This window comes from Aquarana catesbeiana, linkage group LG01 (assembly GCF_042186555.1).
Source record: "Aquarana catesbeiana isolate 2022-GZ linkage group LG01, ASM4218655v1, whole genome shotgun sequence".
In the NCBI taxonomy this organism is placed as follows: Eukaryota; Metazoa; Chordata; class Amphibia; order Anura; family Ranidae; genus Aquarana; species Aquarana catesbeiana.
The window spans coordinates 768,749,405-768,755,779 of NC_133324.1; the positions used below are offsets into that span (position 1 = coordinate 768,749,405).

The 6,375-nt window shown below is 45.9% G+C and overlaps 1 protein-coding gene across 2 annotated transcripts in view; it reads right to left on the bottom strand.

Annotated features, from left to right (window-relative positions):
* Positions 1-666, bottom strand: part of MFAP3L (microfibril associated protein 3 like) — a 108,292-nt gene extending 107,626 nt beyond the window's left edge. The window contains exon 1 of one of the 2 annotated variants that reach the window (XM_073606361.1): positions 556-666. The gene's annotated coding sequence lies outside the window, so the exon portion shown is untranslated. The remainder of the gene's footprint in view (positions 1-555) is intronic. The other variant, XM_073606352.1, reaches the window with a different exon arrangement.
* Between the last annotated feature and the right edge of the window lie 5,709 nt (positions 667-6,375).

Sequence of the window (6,375 nt, forward strand, 5' to 3'; positions counted from 1 at the left end):
TATATAGAGAAGTTGGGATCTGGGGGCCCTATAGGGGTTATTTATACAGAGAAGTTGGGATCTGGGGGCCCTATAGGGGTTATTTATACAGAGAAGTTGGGATCTGGGGGCCCTATAGGGGTTATTTATACAGAGAAGTTGGGATCTGGGGGCCCTATAGGGGTTATCTATACAGAGAAGTTGGGATCTGGGGGCCATATAGGGGTTATTATACAGAGGCGTTCTATAGCTCCCTGTGATGATGAGATGGCACAGAAGTGAGGACATCATACAGATCAGGGTGATGCTACAACTGCAGACATCAGGAAGGTTGAATCGTATAGAAGATGTGAGCCCACCATAGCACGAGATGTAACTCCTCTATACATCTCCTATAGGGGTGACCGGAGCCAATTAGAAGAATGATGATCAGAGGAGGGATAAGTTGTGTGTCTGAACACACGCACACAGTGCTCTAAGTACTGCAGCTCACTGACAGTATGCCGGCTGTGACCTCTATGTGATGACAGCTTCCCCCCAAGACACAGGCACCCCATAAACGGTTGCCCAGCTCACCTGTCCTCCGCTCTCCACTCTCCCCCGGCACCAAAATGCGTCCAGCTCCCGAGCACCGCGCCGCCCCCTCAGCCACTAACCTCACGCCCCGCCCATTCATCCAACAGTCCTACCCACTTCACGTTTCTCCCATCTATTACTCTACTATTTACACGCCCCACAATGCGTATAAAACCCGCCCACCCCGCGGCCAACCGGCCTGGAGGCTAAACCACGCCTCAAACTCTTAGAAAGTATCTATCAAGCCCCGCCTACACAACCTATAAACGCGCGGCGTGGCTGACTGTCCCGCCCCTGATAAGGATTAAAAAAAAATCTGTAGGCGGGGCCACTGAGTCCTCTATTAAGACGCCCACAGGCTTGAAGCTTTTTTTTTTGCTCCTCCACAATCAATCCCGCCCACTTCGGCTGTAGCTGCATAGACTGCAGAGCGGGGGCTGAAGCGCATGCGCCAGTGTTTTCTGTCACTTCGGGTGTTAGGCTGTGTGTCGAGACATGAAAGGAGGGATGTGTGAGCGGAATGTTCATAGGGCTGTGTGGGGGAAATAGTACTGAGTGCTGAGCCATTCCTGGGGTGGAACGTGCCCCCAGCACTGTATATATGTACAGGGATAAGTATAGCACTAGCTGTGGGCTTCCAGTGACAGCTGTGCAGTGAGCGCTCATTTCCGCTCAGGATTAGTCCTGTAATCTTTTCCTATCAACACTTTTTAACTGCTTCCCTACTGGAGATATTTTGTCATTTGTCACTTCCATTTTGAAATCTGCATTTTGTGCTGGAAAATGACTTATATCATGTTTGAGGGTTCTATTTTCAGAGAGCAGAGGCCCTGGAGAATAAGGTGGGGGTTGCAATTTTTTTTACCTCACACGATATTTGCGCAATTGTTTTAATCAAAAGCAAAATTTCGGGAGAAAGAAATACTTTTAAATGAATTTGAGTGCAATCCCCAATGCAGATGTCCCAACCTGCAAAAAATGTAACAACAAATCCCCTACCAACACTGATAATCAGTGGCTTGCAGTAAAACTAACCTCCCAGCATTAGTGCTCAGCGACTGGCTGTAACAATAAACTCCCCCACCAGCATTGGTGATCAGTGGCTGGCTGTAACAATAAACTCCCCCACCAGCATTGGTGATCAGTGGCTGGCTGTAACAATAAACTCCCCCACCAGCATTGGTGATCAGTGGCTGGCTGTAACAATAAACTCCCCCACCAGCATTGGTGATCAGTGGCTGGCTGTAACAATAAACTCCCCCACCAGCATTGGTGATCAGTGGCTGGCTGTAACAATAAACTCCCCCACCAGCATTGGTGATCAGTGGCTGGCTGTAACAATAAACTCTCCCACCAGCATTGGTGATCAGTGGCTGGCTGTAACAATAAACTCCCCCACCAGCATTGGTGGTCAGTGGCTGGCTGTAACAATAAACTCCCCCACCAGCATTGGTGGTCAGTGGCTGTAACAATGATAAGATCCCCCTGCCTCCCCAGCATTGGTGTTCAGTGTTTACCTACTTTGAACACATGCTCCTGCGCCAAGCTGTCTTAACCAGTCAAGCTGGGACTATAGTTCGACTGTCAGTGGAAGATCACTACACCTGACAGTACCGGCTTCTTTCAGTGTCACGTGCTGGAAGAGCGTTTCAGCATGAGGCACACAACTGCCATGCCGTACATCATCAGTGGCCGCACTTGGGCACCCTCTAAGTGGTGGTGTTGACACCACTACTCCAGTTATCTCTACTTGCTTGCAGGTCTGGTGCTGAGTGTCTGGCCTGATGCATTCTGAACACAGGAGGTTGTCCGCTCAGCACGGATGCCATTCAGGGTGTGCTTTGCATTTTCTGAAAGAATGCACAGCGTTCTCTGAGTGGGTGAGGTGGAGAGGCTGGGTGCTGAAGTCACACTTTTAACCTTGTCCATTTGAAGAACATTTTGTATTCATTCAAAAAATGCAAATCATTCTTTGAATGGAACCTGTGCTGAGTGGACAACCTCCTATGCTCGGAATGCAGCAGGACATTCGCTCAGCACTGGACCCAGAAGCTAATGGAGATCACTGGAATAGCTGGTGTCTCATACCCGGAACTCAGAAGAGTCTACCGGATCGGCGCTCAGAGCAAGCAATGAGTGCAAAGCTTCCTCTGATTGACTGAGTCAGAGAGGTGGGCTGATAATGTCACAACCTCTGATTCAGCCAATCAGAGGACGCTTTGTATTCATTGATAGAATACATTGCTTGCTCTGAGCGGCTGAGCGCCGCTGCGGTAGATGCTTCTGTGTTCCAGGTATGAGACAGGAAGTCTTGGCTCACACCCGCAACACAGTATGCTGTATGTAGCCATAGCTACATACAGTTTATACTACACATCCAGCGGCCTCACAGGTTAGTGAGGGACATAGTTTGTATGGGCCAGGTTGGCCCAAACAAACAAATGTATAATAACCCCTACAGGGGTCCCAGTTTTTCTTTAATTCCACTTTTGCCTAGAGCCATTAAAGGGAATTAGGCACTTCCTTTCACCACAAGGATTTGTTACAAGACAGTCTACACCTGGGTTACCATGTACTTCTTACTGACACGCTTTCCCTATACTCTGCAACCTAATCATTGAGTACCCCACAAGGCAGCACTCCCACTTGTATCTATGGCAGAGACCGGGTGCAAGGGAACCAATGCAAAATTGCAGATGAACATTCACTGTCCCGTAGGCCCACACAACACTTAAGCTCAGAGTGATGCTGCCCCCATTGAACCGGAACAATTGCTGGCTCCAACACCAGTTTCAGAATTCAATTCTAGTTCTCAGGCAGATTATGGCCTAAATACAGCCATGTTTCTCCAGGACCCAAAAAACGACACACCTCTTTTTCTACTCCCATATTTTAGATCTCAATATGCTGGTCCTAAAGGAAGCAGACACAGAAGGGAATGAAAGTAATATTGGGCACTATTGGAGGAAGCTGCAGACAATTTTTCCCTCCAGATTGCTGCTATATTGAAGAGGGAGCTTCACACAACATGCTTATAACATTAAAAAGCTCATTCCTACTTTCCTCAAAAGCCTTGTCATTGAACAGTGTGACAGTGAACCTCCATCTCACCATACCCCTAAGGGTACAAGGAGACGGGCAAAATTCTGCAAAACATTCCATGTTTATGAAAAAAAAGAATCTGCAGTATATGACAACTGGATCACTCCAGAAATTATTTTTAATACCACCAAAATATTTGCCGAACTCTATCCAGTGGAACGGGTTTGGAAAAAGCAGATTATATCTGTGGTTGATTCTGCGACTTCTGTCCTAAGCAAACATCTCACTGTACCTACTGAAGATGTTCCATTCTTCAAAGATGCTCTTTATAGAAACTTTGAAGCTCTAATTACTCTTGCAGGCCCAGCCTTGGAAAATAGCTCTCTACACAACTTCAATATGTCAAATTGCACCTAACTGGACTAGGACAATGAACAACCAGCATAGGGTCATGGACCATGCTGTTACAGAGCAGTTGCCTTTTGCTCTGCTTTTTTGTGTGGATTCCCTAGAACATGTCACAAGACAACTCTCCAGAGTGGTTCTAATCTCCATTCACATGCACAGAACCATATGGTTTGAAGCAGAAATTCACTCAAAAAGCGAAGTGCTGCTTGTAACTAAGTTACAAGTTCATTTGGGGTAAGGGGGGAGCGAGTACCAATTTGTATTGGTTCCCACTTCCACAATCCTCGCCTACGCAAGGATGATGCACCTTGCTTAGCACCCTCCCCTCTGACAGCATCCTGGGACATGCGACATGCTCACTACTTTACATTGTAGCAAAGTGTCATTTCTTTAGTGTTGTCACATGGAAAGATATAATAACATATTTACAAAAATGTGAGGGGTGTACTCACTTGTGTGAGATAATAAATAAATATATATATATATATATATATACTCTGCATTTAGCATAGACTATATATTCAGTGTTTACTCTATATTCAGTTAGTGCAGGCAGTGTATTAATATATATTTGTAGTCAGAGTCTGGATACTGGAGGAGACGTATACCCCAACTATGGTGACCTGAGGTGTGCCATGGTCGCATGAGAGAGTATGCTTAAAAGATGACATACCCTTAATATGAAGAAAAAAGGGGTATGGGTGGGGGGAAACGCAAGCCAACGAGTGTGTAGGGAAGGAGGGGGGATTATAAGCCCCAGACTCCTCCTACAAATACAGGCTAGCCGATAGCCAGCCTTCGAACATACAGTCTTGTGTGTGTGTATATATATATATATATATATATATACACACACACACTTTGCATCCAGTGTAGCCTTTGTGTCCAGTGTAGCCTATATTCTGCATTCCGCAGCGTAGATATAGCCATTTGCTAAAATCATTTAAGTTCATTTTTTTTCCTCATTAATGTACACACAGCACCCCATATTGACAGAAAAACACAGAAATGTTGACATTTTTGCAGATTTATTAAAAAAGTAAAACTGAAATATCACATGGTCCTAAGTATTCGGACCCTTTGCTGTGACACTCATATATTTAACTCAGGTGCTGTCCATTTCTTCTGATTATCCTTGAGATGGTTCTACACCTTCATTTGAGTCCAGCTGTGTTTGATTATACTGATTGGATTTGATTAGGAAAGCCACACACCTGTCTATATAAGACCTTACAGCTCACAGTGCATGTCAGAGCAAATGAGAATCATGAGGTCAAAGCAAATGCCTGAAGAGCTCACAGACAGAATTGTGGCAAGGCACAGATCTGGCCAAGGTTACAAAACATTTCTGCTGCACTTAAGGTTCCTAAGAGCACAGTGGCCTCCATAATCCTTAAATGGAAGACGTTTGGGACGACTAGAACCCTTCCTAGAGCTGGCCGCCCGGCCAAACTGAGCTATCGGGGGAGAACAGCCTTGGTGAGAGAGGTAAAGAAGAACCCAAAGATCACTGTGGCTGAGCTGCAGAGATGCAGTCGGGAGATGGAAGAAAGTTGTAGAAAGTCAACCATCACTGCAGCCCTCCACCAGCCGGGGCTTTATGGCAGAGTGGCCTGACGGAAGCCTCTCCTCAGTGCAAGACACATGAAAGCCCGCATGGAGTTTGCTAAAAAACACCTGAAGGACTCCAAGATGGTGAGAAATAAGATTCTCTGGTCTGATGAGACCAAGATAGATTTTTTTGGCCTTAATTCTAAGTGGTATGCGTGGAAAAAAACAGCCACTGCTCATCACCTGTCCAATACAGTCCCAACAGTGAAGCATGGTGGTGGCAGCATCATGCTGTGGGGGTGTTTTTCAGCTGCAGGGACAGGACGACTGGTTGCAATCGAGGGAAAGATGAATGCGACCAAGTACAGGGATATCCTGGACGAAAACCTTCTCCAGAGTGCTCAGTACCTCAGACTGGGCCGAAGGTTTTCCTTCCAACAAGACAATGACCCTAAGCACACAGCTAAAATAATGAAGGAGTGGCTTCACAACAACTCCATGACTGTTCTTAAATGGCCCAGCCAGAGCCCTGACTTAAACCCAATTGAGCATCTCTGGAGAGACCTAAAAAAGGCTGTCCACCAACGTTTACCATCCAACCTGACAGAACTGGAGAGGATCTGCAAGGAGGAATGGCAGAGGATCCCCAAATCCAGGTGTGAAAAACTTGTTGCATCTTTCCCAAAATGACTCATGGCTGTATTAGATCAAAAGGGTGCTTCTACTAAATACTGAGCAAAGGGTCTGAATACTTAGGACCATGTGATATTTCAGTTTTTCTTTTTTAATAAATCTGCAAAAATGTCAACAATTCTATGT